This window comes from Pleurodeles waltl, chromosome 2_1 (assembly GCF_031143425.1).
Source record: "Pleurodeles waltl isolate 20211129_DDA chromosome 2_1, aPleWal1.hap1.20221129, whole genome shotgun sequence".
Lineage (NCBI taxonomy): Eukaryota > Metazoa > Chordata > Amphibia > Caudata > Salamandridae > Pleurodeles > Pleurodeles waltl.
The window spans coordinates 93,691,193-93,706,804 of record NC_090438.1 but is presented as its reverse complement, the minus strand read 5'-3'; positions in this window follow the sequence as shown (position 1 = coordinate 93,706,804).

Genomic DNA, 15,612 nt, shown 5'->3' with positions numbered 1-15,612 from the left:
ACGTCATCCTCTGACGCTAAAACCCTGTTCCCCCTATGCCTCCCGCACCCAGCTAGCGTTCTTTTTTATGATGCTAGCCGGACCTTACCACCAGCTAGCGTCATACCATAAATATGGCGCCCGGCCGGCGTCTTGGTATGGCGCTAGCCGGCTGTAAACATTTTGACGCTGAACTACGCTAGCGCAGTTCAGCATCAAAAAGTATAAATATGGGCCTAAATCTGCAACCAAAGAACTTTCTAAAATCCCAATTAATTTCAAAAACCTAAATGCATGGAAGGAAGTCATCCCACTACTCAAGATTTCACAAACAAACTGGCAACTCATTACACAACCAAGGCAGCACATTGGACTCCTTTTTAAAACAGAAGAAAACCATCAGCACCAAACCCTTTCCTAAAATCCCCTCAAAGAAAAAAACAACCCAGCCTCTACAGTCCTTTATACAAATATCAAAAGGTGAATTTATGGATTTGGTCAAAGCAAGCAGGCCTCCCGCTTGCCCTTCTGACTCTTGTCCACCACACATCTTCAAGAACATTCTTTTATCTACTTCTGCTGCCACACGTGTAAGAAGAATCATCAACAACTCTTTAATTACAGGAACTTTTCCTGAATACCTGAAAAAGGCATACATACATCCGTTATTAAAGAAAACAAACCTACGCCCACAGGACCCCAACAACTACAGACCAATCACAAATGGACCTGTCCTGGGCAAACTGATAGAAAGAGCAGCATTCGCCCAGATGTCACATTTTATTGAAGACAATTCCATACTTTCAGACTACCAAACTGGATTCCGCCCAGGAAGAGGCACTGAATCGGCACTCATAGCAATCTGGGATGATCTTAAAAACACAGTCGACCGCAATGGAGTTGCTGCACTACTTCTCTTGGACCTTTCTGCTGCCTTTGATACTGTTGACCATGACACCCTAATTCAAAGACTCCACTAAGCCAGCATCGAAGGGACTGCTCTCAACTGGATTACATTCAACCTTCAAAATAGAACTAACATTATCTATTTTCCCCACTTTTCATCCAAACTGTACCTCACAAAAGCAGGGGTCCCCCAAGAATCAATCATCTCACCCTTGCTTTTCAACATCTACATGATATCATTACCAGAACTGATCAATGATTTTCAACTCACACGCTACAACTATGCAGATGACACACAAATACTACTTAAATTGGAATGCCTCAAAGACATTGAAACTCACTAATCTTCAGTTGCCTCAGAGCCGTTGATCAGTGGATGACTTGGAGCCATCTCAAACTAAATGCTTCCAAAACAGAAATACTCACATGTGGTGACTGGAAAAATTATGACCCACTATGCATCTGGCCTGACGATCTCGGACCACCTCCTCAATTATCCAAGGAAGTTAAAAACCTTGGAATTACCATGGACTTCAAGTTAGCAATGAATGCCCAAGTGGACAAATTAGCACAAACAAGCTTCATCACCTTGAAGACTCTGCAACGCATCTTCCCCCACCCCGGATTTCCACACAAGGTTCAGGCTACTCTCTCTCTTGTACTATCCAAACTGGATCATGCCAATGGCCTCTACCATGGATCATCTCTATCTATTATGAAAAAACTACAACGTAGTCAGAGCTCCACTGCCAGGCTACTATTACATGTAAAGCCACAAGCCCACATCTCCCCTGCCTTCAGAGCACTAAACTGGTTACTCTTTGCCGGAAGATCAACCTACAAGCTCCTTTGTATCACCCACAAAGCTATACATGGAACAGGACCGCTTTTTATCAGGAACAAAATAACCAAATACATTCAACAAAGAAACCTCCTCTCAAGATTGGCAACCTGGCTTAGAACACCACCATACAAGAAAAAGACTATAGGTGGCATATCCTTCTCCGTTCAAGCAGCCAAACTATGGAATTCAATACCCCCAAACATAAGATCCACAGATAACTATCTTGTCTTCAGAAGGCTACTCAAGAGTTAGCTCTTTCCTTCTGATGAATATTTTTAATCTGATTATGTGTATATTCTAGATATGTATAATTCTTTAGGAAATATGTATTGCTACTATATCATAACAATAAATTACACACATACTCTTTAAACCTGTTTAACAAATGTATATTTACTCATTCACGGTTAAAATATATATATATGTGTGTGTATATACAGATATGTAAATGTTATTCTATACTTAACATGTTCATAGGTCATTGCATAGCTCCTAAATAAGTGGTTATATTAGATACTTATGAATCCCTGGTCTCGTTTTTATATCACACTGATCAAATGTTTTATTATCATAAGCATTTCCCTATTCGAAAATTGAGGAAAGACACATAAATGTTCGAAAAGTACACTTATTAATTAACTTCAAATATTACAAATCTTGAAATTCTGTATTTATACAATGCTACTTTTCTTCTCATACCATTATACCCCTTATTATATTCCTTGAACATATATTCCCTTACTATGTATTTACATATCTATTTATTTCTCTAGTCCTACTGTACTAGAGAAACAATTTAATACAAATAAATAAAATGAAACCTATAAATAAAATTCAAATTATTAATAAGTAAATTAAAGTTAAAAAAATACTGATAATGAATAAATAAATTAAATACAAATAAAAAATATTATTAAAAAATGTATTTATTTATATATATATATATATATATATATATATATATATATATATATATATAAATTATAAGTAAAAAATAATAATAATATAAATGTACTCTCTTGTAAGCTTATTTAGTCTATCCATCACCATATGTCATGTCTCTATCATCAATCTATCCTCCATCCCCACTCATCCCAAACCCATTCTACTACTTTCATCTCCAAAATAACCCTGCCTAGACTCTTCCCTCCTCTTCCACATCTAGCTCATCCAAACCTCAGTTTACTACCATGATCTCCCAAACAACGCTACTAAATTCTCCCTCATTTATTTCACCTTTGACTCATCCAAAACCCCTCTTGCTACTATGATCTCCCTAGCACTTTCCACAGACTCTTCCCTCCTCCATCTCTCCTTTACTTATCCCAAGCCTCATCCTATTACTATAAACTCCCAATTAACACTTCTGGATTCTTACCTTCTCTATCCCTCCATTACTCTAGTCAATCCAACTAACAAACTCACATATCCTCTACTCAAATTAACTCATAATAATACTAACACTGGACTCATATTTCCCTATACTAATCCACCACTAATTCCTCTTGGGTTCCGGAGTGATGTAGGAAGAATAGGAATACATCACATACAAACAAACATAAGTTCCCAAATCCCAATACAAACATTTTAGGCTGGAGATAGTTGTAAACCAATGTAAGTAGTGAAAGGCCTAATACATGACATGTTAAAAAAGACATGTGGGTTCAAAAGAAAAGGCAGGTCATATTTAGGACAAACAAACACTTATTACTTAGGAAACTTATACACATGCTGCATTGTTAAGTTAGCTGTGCTGAAACACACAAGAGGCACAAGCCACATTAGAATGAGTTTTTCTTTAAAGCTGCACCAACTGTTGCTTTCAAAATGTTCACTTAGCACGAACCAGGTGGAACAAAAAGGGTGTATCCTTCCTTAGCACAGGGGTCCTAAAAACCACAAGTCATTCATATTGTGGTAAGGGGAACTGTGTAAAGGTCAGATAAGTATTTGCAAGGCAGGGCTACCATGAGCAGCACGCAACATATAATCTCTTGTTGTGCAGAAAGATAGATATGGTGAATGACGTCAGTGTAACTTACCCACCCATGAGGCAAACAAGTGCAAGTGCTTCTTTCCAGAGGCAGCTCATTATCTTATCTGTACTGCTTGTAGTTGCTTACGTCAATGGTGAACTCTTGACCACAGTTTTTTGTGGTTTTTGATTGGGAAAAATGGGTATTACGTCGAGGTATTTTTGGAAGGTCTTACCCATCATCTGAATGTAGTAACTATTTAGCTAAACCCCTGCCACCTGATTGCGCAGGCAGGCCAGATCTTTTTTTTTTTATAAAGAATTTTTTTATTGGTTTTGCAATAGAGTAAGGTAATACAAAACAAACAAAACAACTATATACATAAATAACAAGGCGCCAATGGGCACCAAACAGTGGTCAAATCCAATGCCCCAGACAACACCCTGAATGAATAGATTGTACACGTCAATGTTGGTGTGTCACGTAAGTGCCTCATTTCCCTCCAGAGGAGTTGGAGGAATGTGTATGGATTCTTCCTCTCGTGTCGGTCTGCGGCATAGGGGGTTAAGTTGTCGTGCCCTCCCACTTCCCCAAGATCTTGTTATATTTATTCGGGCACCCTCTAGCCTCATATACAAGTTTTTCACATTGGGCACACCAATCCATCCCCCCTCTCCATTTGGTCAGGGCCGGTGCCTTAGTGGCTTTCCAGTCCGCCACGATATCTCTTTTGGCCACTAGGCATGCCACCCTGTAGGAGGCTGGACTGGCTTGTAGTGAGTACCTAGGGGTACTTGCACCTTGCACCAGGCCCAGTTATCCCTTATTAGTGTATAGGGTGTCTAGCAGCATAGGCTGATAGATAATGGTAGCTTAGCAGAGCAGCTTAGGCTGAACTAGGAGACGAGTGAAGCTCCTACAGTACCACTTAGTGTCATATGCACAATATCATAAGAAAACACAATACACAGTTATACTAAAAATAAAGGTACTTTATTTTTATGACAATATGCCAAAGTATCTCAGAGTGTACCCTCAGTGAGAGGATAGGAAATATACACAAGATATATATACACAATACCAAAAATATGCAGTATAGTCTTAGAAAACAGTGCAAACAATGTATAGTTACAATAGGATGCAAGGGGAACACATAGGGATAGGGGCAACACAAACCATATACTCCAAAAGTGGAATGCGAACCACGAATGGACCCCAAACCTATGTGACCTTGTAGAGGGTCGCTGGGACTATTAGAAAATAGTGAGGGTTAGAAAAATAGCCCACCCCAAGACCCTGAAAAGTGAGTGCAAAGTGCACTAAAGTTCCCCAAAGGACAAAGAAGTCGTGATAGGGGAATACTGCAGGAAAGACACAAACCAGCAATGCAACAACGATGGATTTCCAGTCGAGGGTACCTGTGGAACAAGGGGACCAAGTCCAAAAGTCACAAGCAAGTCGGAGATGGGCAGATGCCCAAGAAATGCCAGCTGCGGGTGCAAAGAAGCTGCTACTGGACTGTAGAAGCTTAGGTTTCTGCAGGAACGACAAGGGCTAGAGACTTCCCCTTTGGAGGAAGGATCCCTCACGCCGTGGAGAGTCGTGCAGGAGTGTTTTCCCGCCGAAAGACCGCCAACAAGCCTTGCTAGCTGCAAATCGTGCTGTAAGGGTTTTTGGATGCTGCTGTGGCCCAGGAGGGACCAGGATGTCGCCAATTGCATCAGGAGACAGAGGGGACGTCGAGCAAGACAAGGAGCCCTCTCAGCAGCAGGTAGCACCCAGAGAAGTTCCAGAAACAGGCACTACGAGGATGTGTGAAACGGTGCTCACCCGAAGTCGCACAAAGGAGTCCCACGTCGCCGGAGAACAACTTAGGAGGTCGTGCAATGCAGGTTAGAGTGCTGTGGACCAAGGCTGGACTGTGCACAAAGGATTTCCGCCGGAAGTGCACAGAGGCCGGAGTAGCTGCAAAAGTCGCGGTTCCCAGCAATGCAGTCTGGCGTGGGGAGGCAAGGACTTACCTCCACCAAACTTGGACTGAAGAGTCACTGGACTGTGGGAGTCACTTGGACAGAGTTGCTGGATTCGAGGGACCTCGCTCGTCGTGCTGAGAGGAGACCCAAGGGACCGGTAATGCAGCTTTTTGGTGCCTGCGGTTGCAGGGGGACGATTCCGTCGACCCACGGGAGATTTCTTCGGAGCTTCTAGTGCAGAGAGGAGGCAGACTACCCCCACAGCATGCACCACCAGGAAAACAGTCGAGAAGGCGGCAGGATCAGCGTTACAGAGTTGCAGTAGTCGTCTTTGCTACTATGTTGCAGTTTTGCAGGCTTCCAGCGCGGTCAGCAGTCGATTCCTTGGCAGAAGGTGAAGAGAGAGATGCAGAGGAACTCGGATGAGCTCTTGCATTCGTTATCTAAAGTTTCCCCAGAGACAGAGACCCTAAATAGCCAGAAAAGAGGGTTTGGCTACCTAGGAGAGAGGATAGGCTAGCAACACCTGAAGGAGCCTATCAGAAGGAGTCTCTGACGTCACCTGGTGGCACTGGCCACTCAGAGCAGTCCAGTGTGCCAGCAGCACCTCTGTTTCCAAGATGGCAGAGGTCTGGAGCACACTGGAGGAGCTCTGGACACCTCCCCGGGGAGGTGCAGGTCAGGGGAGTGGTCACTCCCCTTTCCTTTGTCCAGTTTTGCGCCAGAGCAGGGCTAAGGGGTCCCCTGAACCGGTGTAGACTGGCTTATGCAGAATTGGGCACATCTGTGCCCAAGAAAGCATTTCCAGAGGCTGGGGGAGGCTACTCCTCCCCTGCCTTCACACCATTTTCCAAAGGGAGAGGGTGTAACACCCTCTCTCAGAGGAAGTCCTTTGTTCTGCCATCCTGGGACAAGCCTGGCTTGACCCCAGGAGGGCAGAAACCTGTCTGAGGGGTTGGTAGCAGCAGCAGCTGCAGTGAAACCCCAGGAAAGGCAGTTTGGCAGTACCAGGGTCTGTGCTACAGACCACTGGGATCATGGGATTGTGCCAACTATGCCAGGATGGCATAGAGGGGGCAATTCCATGATCATAGACATGTTACATGGCCATATTCGGAGTTACCATTGTGAAGCTACATATAGGTAGTGACCTATATATAGTGCACGTGTGTAATGGTGTCCCCGCACTCACAAAGTCCGGGGAATTGGCCCTGAACAATGTGGGGGCACCTTGGATAGTGCCAGGGTGCCCTCACACTAAGTAACTTTGCACCTAACCTTTACCAGGTAAAGGTTAGACATATAGGTGACTTATAAGTTACTTAAGTGCAGTGTAAAATGGCTGTGAAATAACGTGGACGTTATTTCACTCAGGCTGCAGTGGCAGGCCTGTGTAAGAATTGTCAGAGCTCCCTATGGGTGGCAAAAGAAATGCTGCAGCCCATAGGGATCTCCTGGAACCCCAATACCCTGGGTACCTCAGTACCATATACTAGGGAATTACAAGGGTGTTCCAGTAAGCCAATGTAAATTGGTAAAATTGGTCACTAGCCTGTTAGTGACAATTTGGAAAGAAATGAGAGAGCATAACCACTGAGGTTCTGGTTAGCAGAGCCTCAGTGAGACAGTTAGTCACTACACAGGTAACACATTCAGGCACACTTATGAGCACTGGGGCCCTGGCTGGCAGGGTCCCAGTGACACATACAACTAAAACAACATATATACAGTGAAAAATGGGGGTAACATGCCAGGCAAGATGGTACTTTCCTACACAACCCCCCCCAAACGAAGGACAATAAGACTAGCCATGACCTGTTGATTCTTCATTGTCTAAGTGGAAATATCTGGAGAGTCCATCTGCATTGGAGTGGCTACTCCCAGGTCTATGTTCCACTGTATAGTCCATTCCCTGTAGGGATATGGACCACCTCAACAATTTAGGATTTTCACCTTTCATTTGTTTTAGCCAAAGTAGAGGTTTGTGGTCTGTCTGAACAATGAAGTGAGTGCCAAACAGGTATGGCCTCAACTTCTTCAGAGCCTAGACCACAGCAAAGGCCTCCCTCTCTATGGCAGACCAACGCTTTTCGCTAGGGGTCAACCTCCTACTAATAAAAGCAACAGGTTGATCCTGGCCCTCAGAATTAAGTTGTGATAGGACTGCCCCTACTCCTAATTCAGATGCATCAGTTTGGACATAGAATTTTTTAGAGTAACAAGGGCTTTTCAGGACAGGTGCAGAGCACATGGCCTGCTTCAGCTCCTCAAAAGCTTTCTGACAGTTTGCTGTCCATAATACCTTTTTAGGCATTTTCTTGGATGTGAGGTCATTAAGAGGGGCTGCAATGGAGCCATAGTTCTTAATCAACCTCCTGTAATACCCAGTGAGGCCTAGGAAGGCTCTCACCTGAGTTTGAGTAGTAGGGGGAACCCAATCTATAATAGTTTGGGTTTTCCCCTGAAGTGGTGCAATCTGTTCCCCACCAACAAGGTGTCCCAGATAAACCACCTTTCCCTGCCCTATCTGGCACTTTGAAGCCTTGATAGTGAGGCCTGCCTTTTGCAGGGCCTCCAAACCTTTCCATAGGTGGACCAGGTGATCATCCCAGCTGGAGCTAAAGACAGCTATATCGTCCAAATATGCTGCACTGAAAGCTTCCAGCCCTTGCAGGACTGTGTTCACCAACCTCTGAAAAGTGGCAGGTGCATTTTTCAATCCAAAAGGCATTACTGTGAACTGGTAATGTCCTCCAATGGTTGAAAATGCAGTTTTAGGTTTAGCATCTTCTGATAATTTGATCTGCCAATACCCTGCAGTCAAATCAAAAGTGCTTAGATACTTGGCAGATGCCAGTGTATCTATGAGCTCATCTGCCCTGGGTATAGGGTGAGCATCAGTTTTGGTTACCTGGTTGAGACCTCTGTAGTCTACACAAAACCGCATTTCCTTCTTTCCATCTTTGGAATGGGGTTTTGGTACAAGTACCACAGGAGAAGCCCATGGACTTTCAGAGTGCTCAACCACTCCCAGTTCTAACATTTTCTGCACCTCTTGCTTTATGCAGTCTCTGACATGGTCAGGCTGCCTATAGATCTTACTTTTGACAGGCAAGCTGTCTCCAGTATCTATAGTGTGCTCACACCAAGAAGTGGTACCTGGCACAGTAGAGAAGAGTTCAGAAAACTGACCCAGGAGATTTATGCAATGGTCTTTCTGCTCAGCAGTAAGACAATCAGCCAAAACTACCCCTTCCACAAGAGCATCTTGTTTTGTGGAAGAGAAGAGATCAGGTAGAGGATCACTGTCTTCTTCCTGTCCCTCATCAGTTGCCATGAGCAGGGTGAGATCAGCCCTGTCATAGTAGGGTTTCAAGCGGTTGACATGGAGCACCCTAAGGGGACTCCTGGCAGTGCCTAAGTCAACTAAGTAGGTGACTTCTCCCTTTTTCTCAACAATTGTGTGGGGTCCACTCCATTTATCTTGGAGTGCTCTTGGGGCCACAGGCTCCAAGACCCACACTTTCTGCCCTGGTTTGTACTGAACCAAAACAGCCTTCTGATCATGCCATTGCTTCTGGAGCTCTTGGCTGGCCTGAAGGTTTTTACTGGCCTTTTTCATATACTCAGCCATCCTTGATCTGAGGCCAAGTACATAATCCACAATATCCTGCTTTGGAGCTTTTAAAGGTTGTTCCCAACCCTCCTTGACAAGTGTTAGTGGACCCCTGACAGGGTGACCAAAGAGGAGTTCAAAGAGGCTGAAGCCCACTCCTTTCTGGGGTACCTCCCTGTAGGCAAAAAGGAGGCATGGTAACAGGATATCCCATCTCCTGCGGAGTTTTTCAGGGAGACCCATAATCATGCCTTTGAGAGTTTTGTTAAATCTCTCCACCAGTCCATTTGTTTGTGGATGATAGGGTGTAGTGAACTTGTAAGTCACACCACACTCCTTCCACATGGCCTTTAAGTATGCAGACATGAAATTGCTTCCCCTGTCTGATACTACTTCCTTTGGGAAGCCCACCCTAGAAAAAAATTCCCAGGAGGGCCTTTGCCACTGCAGGTGCTGTAGTGGTCCTTAAAGGAATTGCTTCAGGATATCTTGTGGCATGGTCCACTACCACCAAGATAAACCTATTGCCTGAAGCAGTAGGAGGGTCAAGGGGGCCAACTATGTCAACCCCTACCCTTTCAAAGGGAACCCCAACCACAGGCAGTGGGATAAGGGGTGTCTTTGGAGTGCCACCTGTCTTGCCACTGGCTTGACAGGTTTCACAGGACTTACAAAATTCTTTTGTGTCCTCAGACATCCTAGGCCAATGAAACAAGGGGACAAGTCTGTCCCAAGTTTTCATTTGTCCAAGGTGTCCAGCTAGGGGAATGTCATGGGCTAGAGTTAGGAGGAACTTTCTGTACTCCTGAGGAATCACTAACCTCCTGGCAGTTCCAGGTTTAGGATCCCTTGCTTCAGTGTACAAGAGGTTGTCCTCCCAGTAAACTCTGTGAGAGTCACTGACATCCCCATTAGCCTGTTTGACAGCGTGCTGTCTTAGACCCTCTAGTGTGGGACAGGTTTGCTGTGCCACACTCAGCTCCTCCCTGGCAGGCCCCCCTTCACCCAAAAGCTCAGCAGTGTCTGCTTCCAGCTCCTCTGGTGTAGGTTCTGCACAGGGTGGAAATTCTTCTTCCTCAGAAGTAGAATCCACTGTAGAGGGAGGGATAGTAGGAAGTGGTTTGCTTCTACTAGCCCTAGCTTTAGGGAGCACTTGGTCCATTGTTCCAGGATCCAAGCTTCCCTGTCCTTTTTGCTTTTTGGCCTGAGCCCTTGTTAAAGCAAAAATATGCCCTGGGATGCCCAGCATTGCTGCATGGGCCTCCAACTCCACATCTGACCAAGCTGATGTCTCCAAATCATTTCCTAGTAGACAGTCTACAGGTAAATCTGTGGCTACCACAACTTTCTTTGGACCAGTAACCCCCCCCAGTTGAGATTTACAACAGCCATGGGGTGGCTAAGTGTGTTGTTGTGAGCATCGGTTACTTGGTACTGGTGACCAAGTAGGTGTTGTTCAGGGTGGACCAGTTTCTCTATGACCATAGTCACACTGGCACCAGTGTCCCTGTAGGCCTGAACCTCAACACCATTTATTAGGGGTAGCTGCTTGTACTTATCCATATTAAGGGGACAAGCAACTAAGGTGGCTAAATCAATAGCCCCCTCAGAGACTAATATAGCCTCTGTGGTCTCCCTAACAAGACCAACCCCAACTAAGTTACCAATAGTGAGCCCAGCTACTCCCTTGGATTGGCTATTAGTAGGTTTGCTCCCACCACCACTGCTATTAGTAGGGACACTAGGTGTAGCAGTAGGGGTTGTAGTGGTAGGAGGCTTGGTGCTTTTCTTTGGACAACTGGGATCTGTTGTCCAATGGCCTTTTATTTTACATAAATAGCACCATGGTTTCTTTTCTTTGTTTTGATTAAAAGAGGATTTGGGCCCACCACCCCCACCAGAGTGTTTTTGTGGGCCTGATGAAGACTCATTTTTAGATTTGTCCCCACCCTTGTCAGAAGACTTACCATCCTTCTTTTTGTTGCCATCTTTGTCACCCCCTGTATGAACTTTTCTGTTCACCCTTGTTCTGACCCATTTGTCTGCCTTCTTTCCCAATTCTTGGGGAGAGGTCAGATCAGAGTCCACCAAGTACTGGTGCAACAAATCAGACACACAATTATTAAGAATATGCTCTCTCAGGATTAAGTTATACAGGCTGTCATAATCAGTAACTTTACTGCCATGTAACCACCTCTCCAAGGCCTTCACTGAATGGTCAATGAAATCAACCCAGTCTTGTGAAGACTCATTTTTGGTCTCTCTGAACGTTATCCTGTATTGTTCAGTGGTTAAGCCATAACCATCCAGGAGTGCATTCTTAAGAACTGTAAAATTATTGGCATCACTTTCTTTCACAGTAAGGAGCCTATCCCTACCTTTTCCACTAAATGATAGCCATAGGATAGCAGCCCACTGCCTTTGAGGGACATCCTGTACAACACAGGCCCTCTCAAGTGCAGCAAACCACTTGTTAATGTCATCCCCCTCCTTATAAGGGGGAACTATCTTATGCAGATTCCTGGAATCATGCTCTTTTGCAGGATGACTATGGGGAATACTGCTGCTGCCACCATGGGTTTCAAAACCCAACTTCTGTCTTTCCTTCTCTAGTTCTAAAGACTGTCTATCCAAATCCAGCTGTTGCTTTTTAAGCTTCAGTCTGGTTTGTTCCACTCTCAACTTATTGAGTTCCCTTTCTAACAATCTGTCATCAGGGTTGGTGGGAGGGACATTCCTAGACACAGAAGTATGATGAGAATTAACAGAAGGAGACCTGTCCCTTACAGAGGGCACCCTAACAGCTTGGCTGACAGTGTAATGTGAGAGCACATCATCTGTATGATGTGACTCCACCTCAGTAACAACTATGCTAGACTGTCTAGTAATGGGCAGGCTAAGAAGTTTCTTTCCTGAATCTTTTCCTGGGGGAGTCCCTGGATCAGATTGGGAAGCATTAGCTACTTTTTCAACAGATGGGGCACTTTTAGCCTTATCTTGTTCTCTAAGCATGTTAAGTAACAATTCCAAGGAAGGATTCTTCCCTACACTCAAACCTCTCTCTATGCAGAGACTCCTTGCTCCTTTCCAGCTAAGGTGATCATATGCAAGTTTGGACAGATCAACATTTTGGCCTGTGCCAGACATTTTTAGAGAGATTTAAAGTGATAGAAAAAGAGAAAAAAAGTTTTTCAGAACTTTTAGAAAGACAGAAAAAACTTTTTAAACTTTTTAGAACTTTTTAGAAGGTTTAGAAGTACTTTTCAGCACTTAGAATAGAGTGAAAAGAGGAAATGCAAAACTTTTTGGTTATGTGTATATACACTGAACTTGTTTTGTATATTTTTCTCTTATGAAAAGTACAATGACAAGAGTAGTAAGTAGTCTCAAAGCACTTATCCCACCGCTGCACAACCAATGTAGGAGGCTGGACTGGCTTGTAGTGAGTACCTAGGGGTACTTGCACCTTGCACCAGGCCCAGTTATCCCTTATTAGTGTATAGGGTGTCTAGCAGCATAGGCTGATAGATAATGGTAGCTTAGCAGAGCAGCTTAGGCTGAACTAGGAGACGAGTGAAGCTCCTACAGTACCACTTAGTGTCATATGCACAATATCATAAGAAAACACAATACACAGTTATACTAAAAATAAAGGTACTTTATTTTTATGACAATATGCCAAAGTATCTCAGAGTGTACCCTCAGTGAGAGCATAGGAAATATACACAAGATATATATACACAATACCAAAAATATGCAGTATAGTCTTAGAAAACAATGTATAGTTACAATAGGATGCAATGGGGACACATAGGGATAGGGGCAACACAAACCATATACTCCAAAAGTGGAATGCGAACCACGAATGGACCCCAAACCTATGTGACCTTGTAGAGGGTCGCTGGGACTATTAGAAAATAGTGAGGGTTAGAAAAATAGCCCAACCCAAGACCCTGAAAAGTGAGTGCAAAGTGCACTAAAGTTCCCCAAAGGACAAAGAAGTCGTGATAGGGGAATACTGCAGGAAAGACACAAACCAGCAATGCAACAACGATGGATTTCCAGTCGAGGGTACCTGTGGAACAAGGGGACCAAGTCCAAAAGTCACAAGCAAGTCGGAGATGGGCAGATGCCCAGGAAATGCCAGCTGCGGGTGCAAAGAAGCTGCTACTGGACTGTAGAAGCTTAGGTTTCTGCAGGAACGACAAGAACTAGAGACTTCCCCTTTGGAGGACGGATCCCTCACGCCGTGGAGAGTCGTGCAGAAGTATTTTCCCGCCAAAAGACCACCAACAAGCCTTGCTAGCTGCAAATCGTGTGGTAAGGGTTTTTGGACGCTGCTGTGGCCCAGGAGGGACCAGGATGTCGCCAATTGCGTCAGGAGACAGAGGGGACGTCGAGCAAGGCAAGGAGCCCTCTCAGCAGCAAGTAGCACCCGGAGAAGTGCCAGAAACAGGCACTACGAGGATGCATGAAACGGTGCTCACCCGAAGTCGCACAAAGGAGTCCCACGTTGCCAGAGAACAACTTAGGAGGTCGTGCAATGCAGGTTAGAGTGCCGTGGACCCAGGCTGGACTGTGCACAAAGGATTTCCGCCGGAAGTGCACGGAGGCCGGAGTAGCTGCAAAAGTCGCGGTTCCCAGCAATGCAGTCTGGCGTGGGGAGGCAAGGACTTACCTCCACCAAACTTGGACTGAAGAGTCACTGGACTGTGGGAGTCACTTGGACAGAGTTGCTGGATTCGAGGGACCTCGCTCGTCGTGCTGAGAGGAGACCCAAGGGACCGGTAATGCAGCTTTTTGGTGCCTGCGGTTGCAGGGGGACGATTCCGTCGACCCACGGGAGATTTCTTCTGAGCTTCTAGTGCAGAGAGGAGGCAGACTACCCCCACAGCATGCACCACCAGGAAAACAGTCGAGAAGGCGGCAGGATCAGCGTTACAGAGTTGCAGTAGTCGTCTTTGCTACTATGTTGCAGTTTTGCAGGCTTCCAGCGCGGTCAGCAGTTGATTCCTTGGCAGAAGGTGAAGAGAGAGATGCAGAGGAACTCGGATGAGCTCTTGCATTCGTTATCTAAAGTTTCCCCAGAGACAGAGACCCTAAATAGCCAGAAAAGAGGGAAGGAGCCTATCAGAAGGAGTCTCTGACATCACCTGGTGGCACTGGCCACTCAGAGCAGTCCAGTGTGCCAGCAGCACCTCTGTTTCCAAGATGGCAGAGGTCTGGAGCACACTGGAGGAGCTCTGGACACCTCCCAGGGGAGGTGCAGGTCAGGGGAGTGGTCACTCCCCTTTCCTTTGTCCAGTTTCGCGCCAGAGCAGGGCTAAGGGGTCCCCTGAACCGGTGTAGACTGGCTTATGCAGAATTGGGCACATCTGTGCCCAAGAAAGCATTTCCAGAGGCTGGGGGAGGCTACTCCTCCCCTGCCTTCACACCATTTTCCAAAGGGAGAGGGTGTAACACCCTCTCTCAGAGGAAGTCCTTTGTTCTGCCATCCTGGGACAAGCCTGGCTTGACCCCAGGAGGGCAGAAACCTGTCTGAGGGGTTGGTAGCAGCAGCAGCTGCAGTGAAACCCCAGGAAAGGCAGTTTGGCAGTACCAGGGTCTGTGCTACAGACCACTGGGATCATGGGATTGTGCCAACTATGCCAGGATGGCATAGAGGGGGCAATTCCATGATCATAGACATGTTACATGGCCATATTCGGAGTTACCATTGTGAAGCTACATATAGGTAGTGACCTATATGTAGTGCACGCGTGTAATGGTGTCCCCGCACTCACAAAGTCCGGGGAATTGGCCCTGAACAATGTGGGGGCACCTTGGATAGTGCCAGGGTGCCCTCACACTAAGTAACTTTGCACCTAACCTTTACCAGGTAAAGGTTAGACCTATAGGTGACTTATAAGTTACTTAAGTGCAGTGTAAAATGGCTGTGAAATAACGTGGACGTTATTTCACTCAGGCTGCAGTGGCAGGCCTGTGTAAGAATTGTCAGAGCTCTCTATGGGTGGCAAAAGAAATGCTGCAGCCCATAGGGATCTCCTGGAACCCCAATACCCTGGGTACCTCAGTACCATATACTAGGGAATTATAAGGGTGTTCCAGTAAGCCAATGTAAATTGGTAAAATTGGTCACTAGCCTGTTAGTGACAATTTGGAAAGAAATGAGAGAGCATAACCACTGAGGTTCTGGTTAGCAGAGCCTCAGTGAGACAGTTAGTCACTACACAGGTAACACATTCAGGCACACTTATGAGCACTGGGGCCCTGGCTGGCAGGGTCCCAGTGACACATACAACTAAAACAACATATATA